The 26,871-nt window shown below is 39.2% G+C and overlaps 1 pseudogene; it reads right to left on the minus strand.

Annotated features, from left to right (window-relative positions):
* Positions 1 to 23,494: 23,494 nt before the first annotated feature.
* On the minus strand, positions 23,495 to 24,554 carry LOC131832444 (cytochrome c oxidase subunit 6C-like; annotated as a pseudogene).
* Between the last annotated feature and the right edge of the window lie 2,317 nt (positions 24,555 to 26,871).

The raw sequence follows: 26,871 nt of genomic DNA on the forward strand, positions 1-26,871 counted from the left end.
GTAGACATTTGGTAAATATTTGTCGACTGATCCAGACCTTCTGGCTTCAATTACACCTTGCTGTCCCTGTTGTGTTCCTCTGGTCCAAACAGGCAAATACAGGATTAGCTGAGCACCTACAATAGAGGTTGGACTTGACATTACAGAGTTTAGAGATAGGGATTGTCAGGGAGGGAGGCTGACTGACAATTCAAGTGTTATGAAAACCAGTCCATAGTTTGGGTGCTTAACATTGTTATTTTGTCAGCAATGCTAGTCTTAGCAATCTTTTCACACATTTTCAGAAAAATATGATTAAATGGAAATAATTTCTCAATTTAAGTTTTGCCCCTATATATTTATCTTAACCATTTGCCATTTCCTTCCAGTTGTGGATAAAAAAGCAAAAACACATGCAGTAAATGAATGCTAACAGAAAACCTCCCAAATATTATTTCATAACAAAGTATAGATAGATCTTTTCACAAAAAAGCTGTGTGGTTTTGCATTTGTTCATTCGGCATGACCCCTGTTGTCAAGGAGCTCATAGTCTGCTGGGTGAGATAAACAAGTACACCAAAAATTACCATACAGGATGATAAGAGTCATACCAGACAGTGTGAAAAGATAGCAATATAGACTGGGAGCATGTAAGAAGTGTCTAAATCAGACAGGACTGAATTGGAGTACCTAAATTAAGGAAGAAAAGGACAAAACAAAACAAAACAAAGTCCAGAGGTAGATCAAGGTTTTGTGGGGGCTCAAAACATATACAATTTGGAAGATATTCTTGGAGAAAACAAACACAATATTATAAATATAAAATTTTATGGCCTGTGTAAGGGAAATTTCGCTGACTTCACTGCATATCCACCAGTTTGAAGATCCTATTCAAAGGAAATAGATCTTTGAAATCCGAAAGAGATCAAAATGTGTGTAGGAGAGTTTATAAGATAAGAACCAATCATAAGTAACCTCTTATGAGCTTTATAGTACAAGAAATGGGAGTCCACTGAAGGATTTTTTTTTTTAAGATTTTGTTTATTTATTTGACAGAGATCACAAGTAGGCAGAGAGGCAGGCAGAGAAACAGGGAAGCAGGCTCCCCACCGAGCAGAGAACCGGATGCAAGGCTCCATCCCAGGACCCTGAGATCACGACCTGAGCTGAAGTCAGAGGCTTTAACCCACTGAGCCACCCAGGCACCCCCACTAAAGAATTTTTATGGGGGGAATGGCCAGACGTTTTTATCAAAAAGATAATTCTGGCAGTGCCAAGTTTAGTAAAAATTAAATTACATTTCTTTAAAAACACTTAGGGTTCTCTTTTTATGTGTTTAAGTGAAAAAATGATGTAGTTATAGTACCAGGTAAATTTCATGGCGGGGGCGGGGGGTAAAGTGGATATACATTATATTATTTTGACAAGTACGTTTGTATACAAAATTTACTCTTAGAATTACATGAATTAGGGGCGCCTGGCTCAATGGGTTGGACCTCTGCCTTCGGCTGGGGTCATGATCTCAAGATCCTGGGATCTAGCCCCGCGTCAGGCTCTCTGCTTGGCGGGGAGCCTGCTTCCTCCTCTCTCTGCCTCTCTGCCTACTTGTGATCTCTGCCTGTCAAATAAATAAATAAAATATTTAAAAAAAAAAAAAGAAAAAAAGAATTACATGCATTAGTTTAAATTAACTGCATCGTTTTCTAAAATTCATTTTCCAGACTGTGTAGTGGCTGAAGTTCCTATGAATCAAAATAAAAAGCTTTATTCTTATCACTTAAGGGTTTCTCTGGTACTGACTGACTGTTGCTTTGAGAGGCCCAGTTCATCTAATTCCAAGACTGTTCTGTGCCAGAAAATAATTTAGGCCAAGGCAAGAATAGAGTCTGTTATCAGATAACTCAGTATGTACAGGTATTGCTTGGAGAAACCTTAGCTCAGAATTGTGGTTTAAAGCATGGAGTCTGATGGAGTCCTGTCTGCAGCAACTTCTTATCCTGATGGCTATAAGACAGTCACCTAACTTCTTTAAGGCCCCATTTTCCTATAAAGAAAGGACTTAATGACAACTCTCACTTCTTAAGGTTATTACAAGAATGAAGTGAGATGATATACTTTTGCATGACTTAACCATGGTATATTTGACCCAGCAATTCCACTTCTAAGAACATAAGACAGATTTACTCATGCATATGGGAAATAAAATGTGTATTTTAGAAGAGTATTCATTTTGGCATGGCTTGAAGTTGCAACTCATTGAAAATAATAGAAATGTCCATTAGAAGGGAATGGGTTAAGTTAAGGTACATCTGTGCAATAGAACAGCACTTCTCAAACTTTTTAGCCTCAGGACCATGTTACACTCTTTTTTTTTAATTTTAGAAATTTTTTTTTAAGATTTTATTTATTTATTTGAGAGAGAATGAGTGAGAGAGAGCATGAGAGAGGAGAAGGTCAGAGGGAGAAGCAGACTCTCCAAGAAGCTGGAAGACCGATGCGGGACTTGGTCCTGAAAGTCCGGGATCATGACCTGAGCCAAAAGCCGTCGCTCAACCAACTGAGCCACCCAGGCGTTCCCATGTTACACTCTTAAAAATGATTGAGGAGGGGCACCTGGGTGGCTCAGTGGGTTAAAGCCTCTGCCTGCGGCTCGGGTCATGATCTCAGGGTCCTGGGATCGAGCCCCACATTAGGCTCTCTGCTCAGCGGGGACCCTGCTTCCTCCTCTCTCTCTGCCTGCCTCTCTGCCTACTTGTGATCTCTGTGTCAAATAAATAAATAAAAATCTTTAAAAGAAATTTTAAAAAAATGATTGAGGATCCCAAACAGTTTTCACAGATTATATCTATCAGTGTTTATCATTTTAGACATTAAAACTTAGGAATTATAAAAAAAATTCATTTAAAAATAACAATTATAAGCCCTTTACATGGAATATAAACAACATGTTTTTAAAAATAACTCCATTTTCCAACACACAAAAAATAAATAAGAAAAGTGGCATGGTTTGTATTTTTGCAAATCTCTTTAATGCCTGGGTTAATAGAAAACAGCTGGATTTTTATGTCTACTTCTGCGTTCATTTTGTTGCAATACCACAGGACATGTAGGCTCTGGAAAACTCCACTGCACTCTGGTGAGAGTAAAAAAAGAAAATAACATTTTGGTGTTATTATAAACATAATTTCTACCTCAACACCCTCCTATCATTTTGAGAACCACTGCATGGGAATATTACATGGCTTTTTAAAAGAATAAGGAAGCACTTTATGTGTTGCTGTAGAACAATCTCTAAGACACATTGTTAAGTGAAAAAGAAACAAATAAAAGCAAGGTACAGAACCCTGTAGTAGTATAATAACAGTGCATTCATTTTAAAAAGTCAGGGAAGCAGAAACTATCCATACATATAAATACATATTATGTTTATATGTGCAAATAGTATCACTGAAAGAGTAATGTAAAAAAAAAAAAAAGAAAGAAAGAAAAACTACTGGTAAATTGCCTCTAGATGTGCAGCCTGGAAAACAGGGTAAGAAGGAAGGTTTTTATTTCATTTGCTTTTTTGCCTTTTGAACTTTCTACCTTATGAAAGTATTAACTAAGGGGACCTGTGTGGCTCAGGTCATGATCCTGGGGTCCTGGGATCAAGCCCCAGGTTGTGCTCCCTCCTCAACGAGGAGTCTTCTTCTCCCTTTCCCTCTGTCCCTCCCCACCGCTTGTGCCCTCTCTCTCTCTCTTTCTCTCTCAAAATAAATAAATAGAATCTTTTTTTTAAATATCAACTATCAAAAACGAAAATTTGTTTTTAAAGGAGAAGATAATATATATACTTCTCGCAGTGCCTGACAGATGCTTAATAAATTATCCATAGTGCCTTTCTATTCTGAGGTAAAATAATTATTTTAAAAGCTTTACCAACCAGAAAAATGCAAAACAACTGAAAATCTTTTATTCTGAATATATACACTCTTATTAAACTGATTTAGAATTAAATCCACAAAATCTAAACATCCTGATAATTGTAGTTATTTTATTTTTATTATTATTTTTTAAAATCTTGTTTATTTCTTTGGGAGAGAGCAAGAGCACGTGTGAGCAGCAGGAGGATAAGGGCGAGGGAAAAGGAGGGGAAATGAATCTTAAGCAGACTCCAGGATGAGCACAGAGCCTGATGTGGGGCTCAATCTCACAACCGTAAGATCATGACCTGAGCCAAAACCAAGAGTTGAAAGCCTAACCAACTGAGCCATCCAGGTGCCCCAATTGTGGTTATTTTAAATCTGTTATTAGAATGACCATAACAACCATAGAGATAAGCAAACAAGTGTCTGAAAATAATATCCAGTTCAATTGTACAGCAAATAGATGAGCAATCTGATCCACAAAAAAAACTTTAAGACAAATTAGAAAATGTCATAGAGCCAAATCAGCATTAAACTTTATGAAAATGTCTAATATTAACCATGGGTTTGAAACAGTTTTGCCACATATCAATCAACTTTAAACTCTCGGGGGCTTTTATTTTATTTTCAAAGCTGTGTTTATTTATTTTAGAGAGAGAGCACAGGAGAGAGGGGCAGAGGGAGAGGAAAAGAGAGAATTTCAAGCAGACTCCTTGCTGAGTGCAGAGCCCAATAGGGGACTCGATTTCACAACCCTGAGATCTGAGCTGAAATCAAGAGTCTAAGCCACTGAACCACCAAGGTGCCCGTTCACAGGGGCTTTTAGCAACAAATATGTATTTCCTCTTCCACAGGTCTGTGGGCTAGAGCAGAATCAGTTAGGCTGGACTCCAGACTGCTGGTTGGGTACAAGCCTGCCCTTCTTATCTCCTCATTCTCCTTGGACCAGTGGCTACCTGGGACATGTTCTTCTCATGGAGTAACTGGAGTCCAGGAGAGTAAGCAGAAACATAAGATGCCTCTTGAGGTTTTTGGCCCGGAACTGGCACACTCATTACTTTGGCCCACATCTCGTTGACTAAAACAAGTTAAAAGGCCAAGCATGTCTTTAGTTGGGGTGAGAAGAAATGTCCTCTGCCTTCTCTAGTGGGAGACACCAAAAAGTTATATGACAAAGACTTGAATGTGGAATTCCAATATAGGAAGGTCATGAAGTATTGGGAACAATAATTCATTCTATCATATAATTTTAAAAATTTTATTTAGTTAGTTATTTGATAGAGAGAAAATGAGTGTGAGCCAAGGGGAGCGGCAGAGGGGGAGGAAGAGGGAGAGAGAATTCTAAGCAGACTCTGTAAGCCAGGCATAGAGGCCAGCACAGAGCTCAATCCCAAGATCATGACCTGAGACAAAATTAAGAGTCAGAGGCTCGACCAACAGAGCCACCCAGATACCCTCAATCATGTAATTTTTAAAGAGCTCAATAAGCTCCTTCATGTTTCAAGAATAAGGACTCTGGGTATATGCAGCCCAAGATACAACATCTCTGCTCCATAAAACATGCTATCCTGCTGAACTAAGGTGGTAAACATAGAGACAATGAAGTAAATCAAACACTTTTGGAATAATCTATACATATTTGGTATTTATTTGGGGAAGAGGGAACGAAGATAGTGGCTATATTAGTGATTTGTGGCCAGTATGAGCTGCCACTTTGTTCTGGTCTGCCTGGGTCCTCAGTTTCCAACCTTGCTGAGTAGAGAAGCTCAAGTTGCCTTTGCCACCACACACTAGGTTGTCATGAAAGACAAGAATATCCAGCAGGAGGATTTTCACTGTGTGTGTGACAAAGCGTGCAACTGAAGGCTAGCCTGGGCTAGATGGCAAAGACAGGGTCTTGTGGTATTTAAGTCCCAACATGCTACTAGAAGAATCCTCTAGTATACACAGAATCTATCTTTCCCTCAAGACAAAACTAATTAAAGATGTAACCCATTCCTGACCACCTCAGCTACTTTTTTTTCCACCTTAAATATTGATTAGACCAAAGTGATCAGCACCTCATCCTAGAGGCCTAACAGATGAAAGGACAGGGAGGTAATACATATTCCAATCTCTATGGCTTTTTTTAAACAATAGCTGACGTCAAAACTAAAAACTAATCTAAAACATTAAAACTATAACATTAAAAACTAAAAAGCTTGAAAAGAAGCAGGGCAATGGTGACCCCAAAATAAGAGAAAGAAAGTCAATGGGAACAGATACAAAGATGACCCAATTCAAAATTCAAAATAAAGGGGCTTTAGGGGCACCTGGGCGGCTCAGTGGGTGAAGCCTCTGCCTTCAGCTCAAGTCATGATCTCAGGGTCCTGGGATTGAGCCCCGCATCAGGCTCTCTGCTCATCAGGGAACCTGCTTCCCCCTCTCTCTCTGCCTGCTGCTCTACCTACTTGTGATCTCTCTCACTCTCTGTCAAATAAATAAATAAAATCTTTAAAAAATAATAAAATAAAATAAAATAAAATAAAATAAAGGGGTTTTAATCCAGGTATGCCCCGCTTTATTGCACTTCACTTCAGTGTACTTCACAGATCGTATCTTCTGAACAAATTCAAAGTTCATGGCAACTCTGTTTTGGGCAAAGTTATTAGGGACAATTTTCCAACAGCATTTGCTTACTTAATGTCTCTGTCTTTTGGTAATTCTCACAATACTTCAAACATTTTTGTTATTATTAGATTTGTTATGTTGGTCTGTGACTCATAATTATGAGTCACTGAAAGGTTAGATGATGGTTAGCACTTTTTAGCAATAAAGTTATTTTTAAAATAAGGTATATACATTTTTTGGACATAATGCTATTGCACACTATTAAGTTTTGCTATTGTGCAATGCTATTGCACACTTAACTTACACTATACTGTATAAACATAACTTTTAAATGCCCTGGGAAACCAAAAATTCATTTGACTCACATTATTGCAATATTTGCTTTATTATAGTGTCTGAACCTGACCCCGCAATATCTGAGGTATGCCTGTCTAGCTATTATAAATAAAAAAAAATTTTTTGAGGAGAAAAAAGAACAAAATAAAAGAAAAGATAAAAGATCTTAACAGAGAAATGAATCTCTAAGAAATGGAAGTTCCAGAAATAAAAGAAAAAATATAAAGTTAAATGCACAACAAATGAATCATTGAACATTACATCAAAAATTAATGATGTACTATATGCTGGCTTACTGAACATAATAAAAAAATTAAGCAAAAAAAATTTTTTAAGATTTTTATTATTTATTTATTTATTTATTTATTTTATTTGTTTGACAGGCAGAGATCACAAGTAGGCAGAGAGGCAGCCAGAGAGAGAGAAGGAGGAAGCAGGCTCCCTGCTGAGCAGAGAGCCAATGCGGGGCTCAATCCCAGGACCCTAACCGAAGGCAGAGGCTTTAACCCAATAAATGCCAGGTGGCTATATTATCAAATACATTTTAAAAATGTAGCTCAGTAAATTTCTGGCCATTATTTCCTAGTCCCTTGATTCAATATGTGAGATAGTTTGGTACAGATGATAGACACCTTGATCCCATCAGCAACATATTAACATGCCAGCTCTAAAGTAAATCACTTTCTCAGAAGATTTGTTTCATTCTCTTTATGTTAATAAATACTTTACTTTATGCCAAAAGTCTGTGAATGCACCCTATTTAGGACTCATGACCTTGTATACACCTTTGCCATCCAGAATATTTCAGAGAGAGTTCTACTACAAACAAACAAATAACTGTATTTATTTTAAAGATTTTTTTGTGTTTACAGATTAATCCAGGAAATTCAGCTGCCCTATGATCTCGGAGGAGCCAACGTTCTCATATGCTTCTGTTTATTTACTTCATTTTAAATCAAAGAAAAATTCTGATTGTAAGACCTTTAATATGGTTTGATTATTACCATCCTTAAAATATTTTTACTCTCCCTGCAACAAATCAAAGGCCTCAACCACTGAAACCTTTTCTTTTCTTTTAAGATTTTATTTATTTATTTGTCAGAGAGAGAGAGAGAGAGAGAGCACAAGCAGAGGGAGTGGCAGGCAGAGGGAGAAGCAGGCTCCCCACTGAGCAGGGAAAAACAACTTGGGGCTCAATCCTAGGATCCTGGGATCATGACATGAGCAGAAGGCAGATGCTTAATCGACTGAACCACCCAGGTACCCCCAAAGCCTTTTCTAAGAACAACTGCCTCTGAACCAGAACTGTAACACTATGCCTCAGATAATATTCTTTATACTTTTTATGATACACTAAAGAACTCTCATTGTTTTGAGATGAATAGTATTATTTAAAGAAATTGACTATTACATCAGTTTAAGTAAGTCACTTTTAAAAGGTACTATTTGTGGAGCACCCGGGTGACTCAGTCAGTTAAGCATCTGATTCTTGATCTTGGCTTAGATCATGATCCCAGGGTCATGGATCAAGCCCCATGTCGGGCTCTTGGAATGATCGGGGAGCCTGCTAGAGATTCTCTCTCTCCTTCTGCTCCTCCCTGCCATGTGTTCTCTCTCTCTCTCTAATAAATAACTAAATCTTCAAAAAAAAGGAACTATTTGTAACTTTAGAGAATTTAGTTTGTTAGAGAGTCTGACATATAACTTTATAATTTTGAAACAAAAATATAATTGAGGAGACCCTGGGTGACTCAGTCAGTTAAGCTCAGACTCTTGATCTCAACTCAGGTCTGGATCTCAGGGTCATGGGTTCAAACCCTGTATTGGACTCCACACTGGGCACATAGCCTACTTAAAAAAAAAAATGTAATTGAGTAATTGATTTTAGACTTACAAAACAATTTACTGTTCATAAATATTATTGCAATATTTAAAAGAACTCAGGAACTTGGAAAAGTTTTGCTTATGAGATCAAGCATTTAAAGTGATTAAAAGGGGGTGCCTGCGTGGCTCAGTGGGTTAAAGCCTCTGAGGGTCCTGGGATCGAGCCCCGCATCGGGCTCTCTGCTCAGCGGGGAGCCGGCTTCCTCCTCTCTCTCTCTCTCTGCCTGCCTCTCAGCCTACTTGTAATCTCTGCCTGTCAAATAAATAAATAAAATCTTTAAAAAAAAATAAAGTGATTAAAAGAAAATAGAATGTATTGAGTTTACAAATGCAGTTTAAAAGTTTGAAGAAATCCAATTAACTATGTTGTAAATAGCGTTTGTAGTCTGATGAAGATTTATTTACTCTAGTGGAGTTGTTTGAACATTAATCAGGCAATTTGTAACATTTTTTAGGTGTATAAATAAAATAATTGAATTTGTTATTTTAAGTTTAAGACATAATGAATACCAAGTTTCTTTAATTGTCATCTTAACATATTGAATATTGATTTTTAAAAGCTTCAATACTGATAAAAAGTCTTTTCAATGTACAAAGCAATTCTTGGACAATTAAAACTTTGCATTAATAAAGTCCTTTGTCAAACCAGGTAATAAAAACTAAAAGTATCTCTGATGATTTGAAATGAATTTATCATTTTTTTAAAGATTTTATTTATTTATTTGACAGACAGAGATCACAAGTAGGCAGAGAGGCAGGCACCCGGCTCCCTGCTGAGCAGTGATCCTGATGAGGGGCTCGATCCCAGGATCCTGGGATCATGACCTGAGCTGAAGGCAGAGATTTTAACCCACTGAGCCACCCAGGTGAGGCGCCTCTGTTTTTGTTTTTTGTTTTGTTTTGTTTTTTTAATACCACAATAATCACCCTGTTAGAACTCTTGGAATACATTCTTGACAGCCTGACCTTCTTCACTTTACCAAAGACCTTAGAGGCCAAGCAGTATGGTGTAGGTTCCTACTTCCTCTATTCTACAGCCAGAGCCATCCTTCTAAACATCTGCTACAAAAACTTAAACCCTTCCAAGCTTCTGATTGCCCCCAGGATCAAGTCCCTAATCCTCTAGTGCTTGTCTGCCCCTGAGCCTCAGGAAGCCAGTCTGCCCTGGTTCTCTATATTTGAGCCACTTAAGCAAAGCTCCAAGCCTCTTGTTTTCTCAGGACTTTAGCAATGCCATCCTCTGCTTGGACTGCTCCCCTCAGTATTCCCCAAACCCCCACATGTAGGGCTACTATCACTTGCCCAAAGAGGCTTTCTCTGACTCTCAGACTAGGTTAAGGACTCCTGGTTGTAAGTCTTTGAAAAAGCTCAACAGATGGGACTCCTGGGAGGCTCGGTCATTAAGTGTCTGCCATCAGCTCAGGTCATGATCCCAAGGTCCTGAGATTAAGCCCTCCATGGGGCTCCCAGCTTGGCAGGAAGTCTGCTTCCCCCTTCCCACCGCCCCTGCTTGGGTTCTCTCTCTCACCCATTCTCTCTGTCAGATAGATAGATAGATAGATAGATGATAGACAGATGATAGATCAAATCAATCTTGATTAAGCATCTGCCTTCAGCTCAGGTCATGATCCCAGGGTCCAAGGTTTGAGCCCTGCACCAGGGGTACTGCTCAGCGGAGAGCTGGCTTCTCCCTCTCCCTCTGCCTGCCACTCTTCCTGCTTGCGCACTCTCTCTCTCTCTGTCAAACAAACAAAATCTTTTTCTTTTTCAGTATACTTATGTTTTTCATTGTGTTTAACAATTTTACAAAGTGACTCAATTAACACCTTTGTATGTTATTAATACACTAAAACAGATGCTGTCAGCACCCCATGGATATTCCTTTGGCTCTCCCTGTTTCCAGACACTTGGGGATCTCTTTCTACTTCAAGCACCCGTGACTCCTCTGCCTTAGGTTTTCTCAGTGAGAGAAGAGAGTTTGGTCCAGGCAATAACCCAAGAGCTCACCATCCAATGATGGGTGGGAATTTATGGAAAACTACCTCACCTTTTTGGGTAAGACACCTCTGAGCAAATTCTATATAGTCCCCCTGAGTAGGATTGAGCCCCAGTTGCCCACAGTAGTAATTTGTTACTTAATCTTGCACCCTGTATAGCTCCTATCCCTTTCCTCTCTCTTTCCTATGCCCTCACCAGTGACTTTGGGGTCACTGTCCGAAGAAATCATCTACACTGAAATCCTTATTCAGGGACAATCATGGGAGGAAGCCAGCCTAAAGTACTATCATATATTTGGGGCGCCTGGGTGGCTCAGTCGTTAAGCATCTGCCTTCCAGGCTCAGGTCATGATTCCAGAGTCCTGGGATCGAGCCCCACATCGGGCTCCCTGCTCAGCAGAGAGCCTGCTTCTTTCTCTCCTTCTGCCTGCTGCTCTGCCTACTTGTGCTCTCTATCTCTCTGTCAAATAAATAAATAAAATCTTAAAAAATATATTATCATATATTTGCTTACTTAGATTCACTTGATAATTACTAAGACAATTGCCTCAAGGGGTAAGCATTTTAAAGTTTGATCTGTAACACTAAATGGCTCTCCAAAAAAGCTGGTCTAAGGAATTCTTATTTAACAAGGACCATTTAAATTTTTAAAAAAATTTTAACGTGTATCCTATTTTATTTCATGTAGAATTTGAGACACATTTCTAGCAGGACATAACTGTTAAATTACTTACTAGGATCCTTTGGTAACTTGTTGATAGAACAGGGGCTCTGGAGTCAGGTAAACCCAGGTTGGAGTCCCTGATCTACTTATTAGCTTACTTGTTAATCTTACTTGTTAATGATATGACCTTGACAAGTTATTCACATCTCTAAGCATCATTTTCTTTATATCTGAAACAAATAGAAATTTTTTTTAAATAATACTAATTTCACAGGATTCACGAGATGATATAGCTTAAAATTGTATAATAAAGTGTCTGGAGATCCCAATAAAGAGTAAGTATTATTATTACTGGAAAGAAAGAATAATGGCTTACTCATACTTATGTCCTATGGTACCAAGCACTGTACACGGGACCTAGAAAATGCTCAAATGTTTACTGAACTGAACTATCTAATCTACACAATTGCTGTAGAGGTCAAGTGACAGAATGTGTGTAAAAGTGTTTTGAAACTAGAAAATACTGTAGAAATGTGAGGCTACTTATCCCCTACCTAACACTTGCCTGGCCAAAAGCCTCACTCTTTTTCAGAGAATATTTGGCTAAGTGGGTGTCACTTTTCCTGATATTCTCAAAATAGGTATTTTGAGGAATTTTTTTTATTTGGGGAAGAGGGGCTATTTTCTTTTTTTCCCATTTTTTAAATTTAAATTCAATTAACATATATTATTATTTTCAGAGGTAGAAGTCAGTGATTCTGATGAGTCTTATCTAATACTCAATGCTTTGAGGATTTTTAAACTTCACCGTGTGTGCAACTGCCATTTCTGCACCTATCCGGCTTCCAGCTGCCCCACTCATCTGTCTGAAGCAACAGCTTCCCTACAGACGTTTACTGCCAGTCATCCTGAATCAAACACCTCTGAGCCCACAGGTTTGTGTCACAGGCAGTCAGAATGGTGTCAGAAGTAGAGAGATTTGACCCAGAATTTTTTTTTTTAAGATTTTATTTATTTTTTTTCTCAGAGAGAGAAAAAACACACAAGCAGGGGTAGCGGCAGGCAGAAAGAGAAGCAGGCTCCCTGCAGAGCAAGAAGCCTGATGTGGGACTTGATCCCAGACCCTGAGATCATGACCTGAGCAGAACTAGATGCTTAACCGACTGAGCCAGCAGGCATCCCTGACTCAAAATTTTTGAGACACTCTAAGTTTCAAATATCCGAAGATTCTAAAAAAATGTTTGGGAGTTGTTCTATTTCTTTTTCCTATAAATTCATTACCAATGTTGTCCTTCTTTCCTTAGATTTTTATTGAATACCTATTATGAGATAAGCAAGTTACAATATTGAGCGAGAAAGATGTGGTCCTTTCCCTTATGGAGCTTAAAACCTTGTAATTATAGGCGTCACAAGATAGGCTTTAATTTTTATGTATTTTATATGGAGAAGTTCACCAATCGGAAAAAAGTTTTTAAAGCTTATATCCACATTTTTCATTTTAAAAAATAAGAAATGGGGCTCATGGATGATTCAGCTGGTTAAGCATCCCACTCTTGATTTCAGCTCGGGTCATGATCTTGGAGGTAGTGGGGTTGAGCCCTGCATTGGGTTCCATGCTGGGTGTAGAGCCTGCTTGAGGTTTTTTTCTCCCTTCCTCTCTCTATGCCCCTCCCTCCTACTCCCCTAAATAAATAGAGAGATAGATAGATAGATAGATAAATATATATGGTCACTTTAGCTGTGAAGAGGTGCAAAGGATTATATAACTTTCCCAATAGTCCTCTCAGAAAGAGGAGGAGGAAGACAGAAGAGTTTTATTTTATAACCAGGAACTTCACTTAAGTTATCTAATTAAATCATAACAACTTGAAAGGAAGATGTTCTCATCTCCATTTTAAGAAGAAGAACTGAGATTCAGAGAGGCTAAATGTCTTGCCAAAGTCTATCACTAACAAATGCCTTTGCTAAAATTAGACCCCAGTGCTGCCTGATTCTGCGGCCCAAGCTCTTTCTCCAGCCCCATTCTACCCCAAATTAAGCAACCAACTGGTAAGCCAAACAAGTATTAGCGAATGTTATGCACATGAGTGTGTACAAAAGAATGTGGTTCTTAAACTCCAGGAGCTTAAATCTGGTTGTGACACAAAAATAATATGAACTAATCTAAGTGACTCCAAGTATGATAAGAGTTCCCAGAAAATACACATAAATGTGATCTTGAATGGTTCAAACAGTTTCATAGAAAATAGATAACTTGGCAGAGGACATAAATGGACATTTTTCCAAGGAAGACATTCAGATAGCCAACAGACAAATGAAAAGATGTTCAACATCATTCGCTATCAGAGAAATGCAAATCAAAACCACAATGAGATACCACCTTATACCAGTCAGAATGACTAAACTCAAAAACACAAGAAACAAGGGTTGGTGAGGATGTGGAGAAAAAGTAATCCTCCTGCACTATTGGTGGAAGTACAAACTTTTACAGCCACTGTGGAAGACAATATGGACAGGTTCTTCAGAAAATTAAAAGTAGTGGGGTGCCTGCGTGTCTCAGTCAGTTGAGCATCCAACTCTTGGTTTTGGCTTAGGTCATGATCTTGTATCGTGGGATCAAGCCTTGCATGGGGCTCCATGCTCAGCAGGGAGTCTACTTGAGATTCTCTCTCTCCCTCTCCACCCCCTCCCACTTGTGTGCACTCTCTCCTTCTCTCTCAAATAAGTAAATAAATTTTTTAAAAAAGAAAGAAAAGTAGAAACACCATATGATCCAGTAATTCCACTACTAAGCTATTTACCCAAAGAAAATGAAAACACTAATTTGAAAAGATATATGCACCACTTTGTTTATTGCAGCCTTATTTACAGTAACTAAGATATGGAAGCAACCCAAGCATCCATGGATAGATGAATGGATAAAGAGATGTGATACACACACACACACACACACACACACAGGAATATTACTCAGCCATAAAAAAACAGATCACAGATGGATCTAGAGGGTGTAATGGTTAAATGAAATAAGTCAGTCAGAGAAGGATAAATACGATATGATTTCATTGATATGTGGAATTTAAGAAACAAATGAACAAAGAAAAAGGAGGAAAACAAAAAAAAAACCCAGAGTCTTAAATATAGAAAACGAACTGATGGTTATCAGAGGGAAGGTGGGTGGAAGGATGGGTGAAATAGGTGATGGGGATTAAAAGAAAAAGTCTCTTTGTAAATAAGTCAGGCTTGATTTTGAGATTAACTGTTTCCTGTTGGGATGTTGACTATTCATACTTCCTAGTATTCATTTTTCCCTTCTTCAGAAGCAGAATGCTCACTTTTACCTGAGTCCATTGCTACTCAGTTAAAAAATGTTTTTCAGGGGCGCCTGGGTGGCTCAGTGGATTAAGCCGCTGCCTTCAGCTCAGGTCATGATCTCAGGGTCCTGGGATCGAGCCCCGCATCAGGTTCTCTGCTCAGCAGGGAGCCTGCTTCCTCCTCTCTCTCTCTGCCTGCCTCTCTGCCTACTTGTGATCTCTCTCTCTGTCAAATAAAATAAATAAAATCTTAAAAAAAATGTATATATATTTTTCAACTTTTCTGTAGCCAGGTAGAACCACAAGTAAGTAGAAATGATATATTGTTCTTTGTATGTCTTTTGAAGAGGAAGAGGGCACACCCTTTCCTATTCCTCCATCCTGCTGTTTGGATGAGGATGTGCTTCCTGGAGTTCCAGCATCTGTCCTGGAACATGAAGAGTAGAGCTACACCCTAAGGATGGTGGAATAGAGAATTAGAAGGGGCCTGTGTCTCTGACTACTTGACAACTTGCCGTAACAGCTGTAGATTACCTTTTTTACATGAGAAATAAACTATATTGTATAAGTCTCCATAATATTGAGTTTTTCTGTTATGGACAGTCAAACAAATACTAAGTAATGTATTTCTGGAACTGAGGTTCTATGCTATGGTGAACACCTGTTGACATAACCTTTATCACCTCCTAATGTTTTTTTTTTTTACAATTTTATTTATTTATTTATTTATTTGACAGAGAGATAGAGAGAACAAGTAGGCAGAGCAGCAGGCAGAGGGAGAGAGAGAAGCAGGCTCTCCGCCAAGCAGGGAGCCTGACGCAGGGATCCATCTGAGGACCCTGGGATCATGACCTCAGCTGAAAGCAGCAGCTTAAGCTAAGCGACTGAGCCTCCCAGATGCCCCACCTCCTAATGTATTATTTTTTGTTTCCTGTTTCCTCCCACTAGAATGTAGGTTCCTTTAGGGCAGGAACTTTGCTTGTTTTGTTGTGGGCTCAGCCCCTAGGACAGAGCCCATCGCATAGCAGGGGCTTGATAAATATTTGAGAAATGAATGAAAAAAATGAATGAATGCTACCTGGTGCAAATTGCAGAGCTGGGTGTGCTGATGGAAGGAATGGCACCAGGAAGTGCAGCTGTTGTGCTAATTAGCCAGTAATGATGACCCTGAAGTCATAGTGTTTCACTCCTGCACATTTTTGCATAAGCTGTTTGTTCTTCCAGGAATGTCTTTTTCCCTTGTCCACCAGGCACACTCCTGCTTACATCTGAAGTTTTAGCTTCATCATCACATTCTCTGAGATGCTGTCCTCCATTTGGAGGCCCCTCATCTCGAATCTGTCCTTTCCTCTGATAGAGCCAGTCCTGGACATGCAGATGTTTCATTCAGGATCAATATTTCTGACAAGGCCTTTCCTTGCCTCCAGCAAATCCAACACTAAATGACAGTCAAAATCCCAGGCTTCCTTGTGCTTGGAACCTGGGCTACATGGCTTCAACAGCCTCTAAAAGTTGGCCTCCTCTTAGTTTGGCGAGAAACACTGTAACTCATTTTTTGTTTCTCTCTTGTCCTTTGAGGTTCACCTTGATTTGCTCTAGCAGGCTAAGGAATTTAACAACTCAGCCCATGAGAGGGAGTTATTATGATTTAGTAGGGAGGGTAGAGGAAGGGCAGGGATGTTTTCATGGGCCTCACCTAGAGCTATACGTAGGCTCAGATGGAAAGATGGGATCACGAACTCAGCCCTGGAATGCAGTCTAGCAGCACTGATGAGGTGAGAGCTACAGTCTGGTTCCTCTGGGCTGGCTGCTTGCAGAGGGTCTGGGCTGTTGTTGGGAGATCGTGAGCGTTTTGCACGTTTCTCCAGTGATCTGACTGCTTCTATTTTCATGATGGTTGTAACTACCTTCTCCCGTTTTCCCTTACAGTGATTATAATCTCAGGTTCGGACTGAAAAGTCTTCTTCTCCAGGTCAGTTTTTCAGACTTCTCCCTCTGCTCCATTCAGACTACTTCTACCACACTGGCTGTATTCAATCTTACTTCATCTTTGCCCCCACTATTACCCGCCCCCCCCCCGATTACGTTTCCCTTGTTAAGCTTAAATCATGCCCCATACCCAGTTCTCAGGAACTGTCTTGATTTATTTCAACTTTTCTCAAATACCTACTATCCATTTCATAGTAGGTATTATGATAGATTGTGGGGACACAAAAGTTAATGAAATGAGAATTCCTCACCCATGGAGCTCATATTCTTGGAGGGAAGGAAGGCAGGAAAACTCATTGAATACAACATGATCAGAGATATTACTTAGCTGCACAGGAACTATGTATGCCTGGAAGACTTTAGGGCAATTTCTATATATTCTCTCACACTCTCTCTCTTTTTGCCCTAGTTTGTTTATCTATTTAATGTTTTTATTCAAGGATAACTAACAGTGCCATATTACTTTCAGTTGTGCAACCTAATGATTCAACATTTCTAAACATTACTCAGTGCTCATTTCAAATAAGTATACTCTTAATTCCCATCATCTACTTCACCTAGCCTTTTAGCAACCACCAGGTTGTTCTCTATATTTAAGAGTCCTTTTTGTTTGTTTTTCCTTTTTTTTTTTCTTTGTTGTTATTTCTTAAATTCCACATATGAGTGGAATCACATTGTATTTGTCTTTCTCCGACAGGCTTATTTCACTTAGTATTTCTGTATGATCCTGGGATCATGACCTGAGCCAAAAGCAGACACTTAACCAACTGAACCACCCAGGCACCCCTTGTTATTCTTTTTCAAGATTGTTTTGGCTATTTGGAATCTTTCATGGTTCCATACAAATTCTAGGATTGTTCGATCTAGTTAAGTGAAAAATGCTGTTGGTATTTTGATAGGGATTCCATTAAATCTGTAGATTGCTTTGGGTACTATGGAGATGTTAACAATATTTGTTCTCCCCACCCATGAGCATAGAATATCTTTCCATTTGTTTGTGTCATCTTCAATTGCTTTCATCAGTGTTTTCTAGTTTTCAGAGTACAGGTCTTTTGCCTAAAAGGGACTATTACAAATGTGACAATCAGGGTTCCACAAAACACAGTGGGGGCTAACAGTGTCTGTGATGTTACCAACCCAGGGTCCAAAAGGATAAAGAAAGTGAAGAGAAGGAGGGATGGATGGGTAGATTTGATGGCCTAGAAAGGAGCGGCAGCCCTTATTGAGGGACTCAGCCAGCCAGAGGTGGCTCTGTCAGAAGGAAGCCAAGGGAATGCATGCCCTGCCCTCCCTTCACTCTCATGCTACGGCTTCCTTATGCCACCCTAACTGAAAGTTGCAGGCCACTGAAGTCCTAGGCATTAGAGTGGAGAAGGAAAGTGAGGGTGGATCTAGAGACGAATAGGAAACATTAAGCCCCAGAGGCAGTGGCAGGCTCAGCCCCAGGGACATGTCTGGAAATACCAGATTCTCCTTTCCTCCCTGAGTTTTGTGTTCAATCCTTTTTCTCTCACACGGGTCTTCTTCCTCTTTATTCTTTCTCTCATGACCCTTAGGCCTTCACCCCGTTTGTTCCTAACATGCTATTTTGACTTTTCCTGGTCAAAGTTCTACCTTTCCAACACTTCATTGGATTATGTCCAACCTCTCCTTCTAGCACTAAATACTCCCTTACTAAGAAACTATACTCATAGGGCATGTTCCAACTTCAATCTATTTCTATTATGAGAGTAGGATTTGTCCAAACTCCATAGAAAGTCATAAGATCTAAAATATAGACAATTTGTGGATAGTGATACAAATTCAAATGCAGCAAATTCATTTTTTTGTTGTTTAAAGATTTTATTTATTTATTTGACAGAGAGAGATCGCAAGTAGACAGAGAGGCAGACAGAGAGAGAGAGAGAGAAGCAGACTCCCTGCTGAGCAGAGAGCCCGATGCGGGACTTGATCCCAGGACCCTGAGATCATGACCTGAGCCGAAGGCAACGGCTTAATCCACTGAGCCACCCAGGCGCCCACAAATTCATTTTTTTAAAAGATTTTATTTATTATTTGACACAGAGAGAGAGATCACAAGTAGGCAGAGAGGCAGGCGGGGGGGGGGCGGGGGGAGCAGGCTCCCTGCTGAGCAGAGAGCCCAATGTGGGACTTAATCCCAGGACCCTGGGATCATGACCCGAGTTGAAGGCAAAGGCCTAACACACTGAGCCACCCAGACACTCCAAACATGGCAAATACAGAATTGTCATCATCCCTTTGGCACCTACCATTTTCTTTCTAATCTGCTATTAACTGGAGTCTGGTTTCTGTATTGGAGCTAGTTTAATTCTAGGGGCCTCGTAGTAGTCGAAAATATAAATACTTCCTCAGGCTTAACAGTCACTGTTTTGATGTTCTCTGATGAAGACACTGATGAACAATTCAATAAATAAACCCTGGGAACAGAGCAGTCAATCCAGTCACAATATCTGATTATGAGATGAGTATCAAGGGGTGCCCAGGTGGCTCAGTCAGTTAAGCGCTTGACTTGTGGCTTCGGCTCCAGTCATAATCTCAGGGTCTTGGGATCTAGCCCAGAATCAGGCTCCATAGCTGACAGTCTGCTTGAGATTCTTTCTCTCTCTCTGCCCCTGCTTGTGTGGGCACACTCTCTCACTCTAAAAATAAAGAAATAAATCTCAAAAAAAAAAAAAAAAAAGAGCATTAAGATTTACAGAGTAACTATAAATCCTAGAGAAAAACCTTAGATGTTAAGTAAAGATCAAGCATTTCTTTTCTTTTCTTTTTTTTTAAGATTTTATTTATTTATTTGACAGATCGAGATCACAAATAGGCAGAGAGGCAGGCAGAGAGAGAGGGGGAAGCAGGCTCCCTGCTGAACAGAGAGCCCCATGTGGGGCTCAATCCCAGGACCCTGAGATCATGACCTGAGCCGAAGGCAGAGGCTTTAACCCACTGAGCCACCCAGGTGCCCCAAGATCAAGTATTTCTGAGAGTTTCCTCTTTTGTGGTTGGTTTTTGTGGGAAGGCTATTTTTAAAAAATTTATCTTTATTTTTTAATTTCTTTTATTTTTTATTGACATACAATGTATTATTAGCCCCAGGGGTACAGGTCTGTGAATCGCCAGGTTTACACACTTCACAGCACTCACCATAGTACATACCTTCCCCAATGTCCATAACCCAACCACCCTCTCCCTACCCCGCTCCCCCTCGGCAACCCTCAGTTTGTTTTGTGAGAATAAGAGTCTCTTATGGTTTGTCTCCTTCCCACTCCCATCTTGTTTCATTTTTCCCTTCCCTACACCCCACAACTCCCTGCCCTACCTCTCAAATTCTTCATATCAGGGAGATCATATGATAATTGTCTTTCTCTGATTGACTTATTTCGCTCAGCATAGTACACTCTAGTTCTATCCACGTCGTTGCAAATGGGAAGATTTCATTTCTTTTGATGGCTGCATACTATTCCATTGCACGTGCGCGCGCGTGTGCATGCGTGTGTGTGTGTGTGTGTGTGTGTGTGTGTGTGTATACACCACATGTTCTTTATCCATTGGGAAGGCTATTTTTTAAAAGGTCAAAAATTTTAAAACAAATCCTGAGTTCATAATTATTCTGTTTCTATAGGGAAACCTCCATTAGAACTTCAATATTGGGGCGCCTGGGTGGCTCAGTGGGTTAAAGCCTCTGCCTTCGGCTCAGGTCGTGATCCCAACATCCTGGGATTGAGCCCCACATCGGGCTCTCTGCTCAGCAGGGAGCCTGCTTCCTCCCTCCTCCCTGCCTGCCTCTCTGCCTACTTGTGATCTCTGTCAAATAAATAAATAAAATCTTAAAAAAAAAAAAAAGAACTTCAGTATTAATGTAGTCAGAACAAAATTAGTAATATCTGTTTCAATACAATGTCAACCACTTTGTGTGTGACTCCAGGCAAGTGACTTCATCTCCTAAATCTCAGTTTCCTTATCTGCAAATTAGGGATAAAAATACCTACGTCCCTGGAGGTTATAAGGATTAAGTGAGACAAAGTTTGTAGAGTTGGCATCACAATGCTTAACATTTAGTAGGTATTTAAGAAATGTAAGGTTCTTTTTCCTCTATCTTTCATGAAGCTATCATTTGATATAAAATTCTATAATTACTACACATCTACTTCCTACCAGGTCTGGACAGACAGTTTTTGAAGTTCTGAAAGAAATTACTGCCAAACAATGATAATAAGTTTAAACTTTCCACTGTTATATATCAATTATATCTCAATTTAAAAAATTCTCTCAGACATTCCTTCTCTTTACTAGCACAATACCTGGAAGACAGTAGGTCCTCAAGATAAGTCCAGTGAATGAATGAATGCATAATTAAGAGAATTCTTTCTTTTTTAAAGCCCTATATCAGGTTATTTTTGTTTCTCTCTCATTTTTTAAAAAATAAACTTTATTTTTTAGAACAGTTTTAGGCTCACAGCAAAATTGAGAAGAAGGTAGAGAGCTTTCCTCCTGCCCCCACATACACATAGTCTTCCACATATCAAAATCCTTCACTGCAGTAGTTTATTTTTTACAATTGGAGAACCACACTGACACATCATTATCATCCAAAGTCCAAAGTTCATCCATCCAAAGCAAACATTACGGTTCACTCTTGGTGTGGTACATACTGGGGGTTTGAATTTATACTGACACATATCCACCATATAAATATGTCGTAGCACCACACAAAGTAGTTTCTAAAAATCCTCTGTTCTCTGCCTACCCATCCCTCCCTCCCCCTTAACCCTGGGAAACAACTGATGTTTTTAGTTTTACCTTTCCCAGAATCATATAGTTGGAAACACGCAGTACATAGCCTTTTCACACTAGCTTCTTTCACTTGGTAATATGCATTTAGGTGTCCTCCATGTCTTTTCATGGTCTGATAGTTCATTCTTTTTAGCACTGAATAACATTCCATGGTCTGGGTGTACCACAGATTATTAATCCACTCAGCGACTGAGGGACATTTTGGTTGCTTCCAAGCTTTGGCAATTATGAATACAGCTTGTTTGCGGGTTTGCAGGTTTTTGGGAGGACGTAAGTTTTCAACTCCTTTGAGTAAATACTAAGGAGTGATTGCTAGACGCTATGATAAGAGTATGTCTAGTTTTTTTCTTTTTTTGAGAGAGAGAAAGAGAGAGAGCATGCACACGGAGAGAGGGAATCTTAGCCAGGCTCCACACCCAGCATAGAGTCTGACTTGGGGCTCAGTCTCATGACCCTGAGATCATGAACTGGGCCTGAGCCAAAATCAAGAATCAGATGTAACGAACTGAGCCACCCAGGGGCCCCAGATTATGTTTAGTTTTTAAGAAGCTGCCAAACTGTCTTTGAAAGTGGCTGTACCATTTTGTATTCCTACCAGCACTGAAAGGAGTCCCTGTTGCTCCACATTCTCACCACCATTTAGTGTTGTCAGTGTTCTGGATTTTGGCCACTCTAATAGGTGTGCAGTGGAATCTACTGTTGTTTTAACTTGCATTTTCATGTGTGCTTGCTTTATCCTTGCTGTTAGCTTTACCGTATGTTTCTCTATCTAAGGGAAATACTTCAACATATTTCACAGTGTGCAAAGCCATTTGTCCCAAATTTGTCAGGATTGTTTCAATTTCATATTTTTTAAAGTTATTATTTATTTATTTTCCAGAGGTAGAGAGACAGAGAGTGAGAGCACAAGTAGGTAGAGCAGCAGGCAGAGGTAGAGGGAGAAGCAGGCTCCCCGCTGAGCTGAAAGCCAGACTCGGAACTTGATCCCAGGAGCCTGGGATCGTGACCCGAGCAGAAGGCTGATGTTCAACCAACTGAGCCACCCAGGTGCCCCTTCAATTTCATTCCTTTCAATAAAAGTAACATTACTTCTTTTTCTACTACTGTAAGACTTTTCAAATCAAAATAATCATACTGGTAGTAATAATAATTATACTACTAGAATCTTGTATAAAATGTCTCAATTTTTTTTCCTTTAAAAAATTATTTTTCTTGTTTTAGCTGTCTCAATTTTTTATTCGGATGGCTTCTGTAATCATTTTGAGCCAGAATATATAAAAAGAAGCCAATAAATCCAAATGATACACACAATAAAGGGGTGTAAGGTTAAGTTACCTTATACAGCAAGATAATTCATCAGAGAGCTCAGTGTACGTTTTGACACAAATTTATCTTGAGTTCAACACCCCATACCTGCTAGTCGTCACTAGGAGAGTGGCTCACCCAGCATGCTGGTTTAAAAATGCAGCTTTCTAGGTTCTGCCCCAGATATTCTGATTGAGTCATTTGAGGATAAAACTCTAGATTCTGTGTTTTAAAAGAGCATTCTCCCCTCCCCCAAAAAAGCTTCTTTCTCTCTCTCTCTCTTTTTCTTTTCTTTTTTCTTTCTTTCTTTTTTTTTTTTTTTTTTTTTTTTTGCTTTATAGCTTTCATTTTGCTTTATAGTTTTGTTTTCTTTTCTAATTTTTCTACATTGACTGTGTATTGCTCTTTAAAATAGGAAAAGAAAACCAGTACTTTATTTTTATTAAAAATAAATCTTCCAGGCTGTGTCCTGGAAAGATAGCTTTTGGCTATGCCCCAGTGTAGAGTTTGGAGGCCTAACTGACTCATTTTTGTGACTACTGAAGCAAACTTAGTTACTTCTCGAGACTTCTTGAAGTGCATTTTGGCCTCACCCCTTTTAGACTACTTCCAATCAATTGACAGATTTGACATTATTTTCTGAAAGTTGCAAGCCAATATCAAGACTCAGGTCCCAATCAGTCATTTCACCATTAACTGTTTTGTTGTCACTGTTAGTTGTTTATCAAGAGAAACTATTTCATAACCCAGTACTCATGTTCATAGTTCAGAAACACAGGTCAGTGACAAACTTCCATGGAACTCAACTCAAAGAAATTCTTTACATTCCAACATTACTCTGCACTCTGAAAGATACCAGCCTTCTTCATCTCCTCAAAAATCTTTCATGGAATCATAATTTCTGTAGAAATCTGCATATGCCTTCTTTCTTAGTTTGGCCACAGCAAACTTATAGAAAGCCACAACACCCCAGGTTACAGTGAATGCTCCAACATTATGAAATCGCAGATGCTTGGCAGGAAGGCATTGCAACTGAGGTCTCGTCAAAACTCAACCAACCTCAAACCCAACGTCCTTCCTAACTGATGCAGAAATGCCCACCATTAAAAGCATTAAATGAGGGGCCCCTGGGTGGCTCAGCGAGTTAAAGCCTCTGCCTTCAGCTCAGGTCATGATCCCAGGGTCCTGGGATCCAGCCCCACATCGGGCTCTCTGCTTGGTGGGAAGCCTGCTTCCCCCTCTCTCTCTGCCTACTTGTGATCTCTGTCTGTCAAATAAATAAATAAAATCTTTAAAAAAAAAAAAAAGCATTAAATGAGGAAGGTAGGATTGAAATAGATGAAATAGAAGAAAGGTAGAGGCTTAAGGACCTTGATTAAATGAAACAGAAAAGAATAGTGCATAAATGTGTATAGATTATTTTCTAAAATACTTGCTTAGAAATCATGGTCTAACTTTTTAAATTAATAAATTATATATCTATAATTATAAATTAATGCATATCATTAAATTAAATACAAACTGGAGAAACAGAAAAGAAGAAAATGGTTAATTTCCCACAGACTACAAATTAAAAAGAACTGCTGTTATATTTCACTTATTTTCATTTCATTTTTTGGTAATATACATAAAACTATACTATATTTTGAAAATCCTCTGTGATCTTGCTGATTTTAATAATTTATACTTTGGGACAGTAATTCCCAAACTTTTCACCATCAAGGACTTTTTTTTTTTTACACACATAGACCTTACCCCCCGTCATCATGGATCCCAGATTTTGAAAAATATTATTAACCAAACTATACTAACTCACAATAATGACTTGTTTCATTATTTTTTAAATAGTTAAGACCATCTGTGATGGCCTGTCAGAGCTGATCTGTCCCACTAAGTCAACCATTACAAACCCAAAGTTACCATTTTCATAGACCCCTTAAATACCCAGGAACCTCACACCATGAATTAGTCTTAAGGAAAAAGCATTTGCTAAGCTAAGCTAAGTTTACTCTAAACCCAGTCAAAATTATCACCACAAGTCTAAGTAGGTGGTATATAGATTAATGAGGGTTCAGAATCTATTTAGTCTTATCCTAAGTGCTCAGTCTTCACCTTGGAACTAGAAATGTTTAAACATTTAAAAACATACTTTGAAATGGAATCATTTCGAAATCTCTTTTTGAATAGATTAGAGGTTCTGCTTGAAAATACAAATGTGTGGAACTTCTAGTGGTTACATTGTTTACTTCAAGAAAAGTCAGTGTCCATAACGATTTCAATAAGAAATATCAACATGAGGTGTCAACTGTATTTCTTGCCACATCATTGAATGTCTTCATGAGGCACACAGAGCAAAACCTACCCAGTGAGGCGAGATGTTAACATTATTGAGTCAAAGTTAATTACAGAGTCTAGACCTTTTACAATTGGTCTTTATCTTCAAGGTATCTTGGTATCATTAAATCAATGGATAGAGCCACAGGCTAGCTAGAACAAAATACTCTCTGGCCCTTATCATGGCTTCAAGTTGGATCTACTAACTTCGTGTCCCAAAGACTTTCTGTAAACGTCATCCTTTCCACACCCTGGAGTCCTTATTCAGAGTCACTGGCCCTGGAGGAACTAGACCCTGGAGAGCAGAAGATAGCCAGTCTCTCCCCTTTCCCCCTGGCTCCTTTGCACCAGACAGGGTTGGAATTTTAGCTTGTATGAAAAGCAGCCAACTGTTTTCACCAAAGAATAGGTAAAAGTTGCTTTTCTGGAAATGTGTAGTGGTTTTCTTTACTTGGGTCAAAGGAGTTAGAAGGAAAAGATCTGAATATCTCTTCAGTTCCTACTACGTGTGAGGCATGAGTGAGAGAAGTAGAATAGAGCAGTTAGAGCATGAACACTGGTACTACATTCCCTGCTCTGCTTCTTGCTAATTGTGAGACTATAGGGATGTCAGTTTCCTTATCTTAAAATTGGGGTTGTAATAGTACCTGTTATGAGGATTAAATGAGGTAATCTTAAAAAGTGCTATTAGTAGAGTAGGTGGGACATAGTAAGCGTTGTGTTTGATAAATTAATTTTGATTGTGTTTAGTGTTAATCATGTAAGTCTTATTTTTCCCCCCACTGAATTATAAAACCCCACAGAATGGGTAAATCTAGGAAAGAGAAGGGGAAATTCATATTTCTCTTTGTGTTAGAGAATGCCCTATATCTACTCTGACTTAGATTGTATCTTATGCTTTACACACGTTTAATTCCAATCTTCTGAGACAGATGTTATCACCTTTTTACAGTCAAAGAAGCTAAATCTCAGAGAGCACAGTACTGGAAACAGATTCAAATCTAGTCTAATGACAAACTCCACACTCACTACCAAAACAGTTACAAGGAAAGATCTTGTGGTGTTCACATGGTCACATTCTCCTGTTGTTATCTCTTATCAGTTGCTCTAAAATGTTCAGTGTATGTTTCCGAAAATATACAAGGACATATAGTTGGGGTGCCTGCATGGCTCAGTCAGTTAAGTGTCCGCTCTTGGTTTTGGTTCAGGTCATGATCTCAAGATCATGAGGTCAAGTCTCATGTTAGGCTCTGCACTCAGCACAGAGTCCGCTTGAGTTTCTCTCTCCCTCTCCCTCTCCCTTCTGACCCTCCTGTTTATGGACTCTCTCTCCCTCCCTCTGTCTCTTTCTCTCTTTCTCAAATTTATAAATAAATCTTTAAAAAAAATACAAGGACATAGAGTCAATATCAGGCCAATGGGTCATAGGCACAAAAGCATTCATCCTACTTTCCCGAAGTAAATACAAATTTATGTGAGAGGAAAAGAAAAGAATAATAATTATATTCCGAGGGGGAAGGGTAAAGGAGTGGGCGGGATGAAAGGGGGAAAAGAGGAAGGAAAGGGAGGATATTTGGCTGACTAATAAATACTATAAACTTCTTAATTTATAAGACGGATGAACACAAACATTCAGGAAGGATCATAAGGAACATGAAACGAGCTTCTGCCTAGAGGAAAGAAAAGGTCAACAGACAAGCATATCACAGGCCACCAGGAAGCACCCATGTGAACAGACTCAGGTGTAG

Source organism: Mustela lutreola, chromosome 1 (assembly GCF_030435805.1).
Source record: "Mustela lutreola isolate mMusLut2 chromosome 1, mMusLut2.pri, whole genome shotgun sequence".
In the NCBI taxonomy this organism is placed as follows: Eukaryota; Metazoa; Chordata; class Mammalia; order Carnivora; family Mustelidae; genus Mustela; species Mustela lutreola.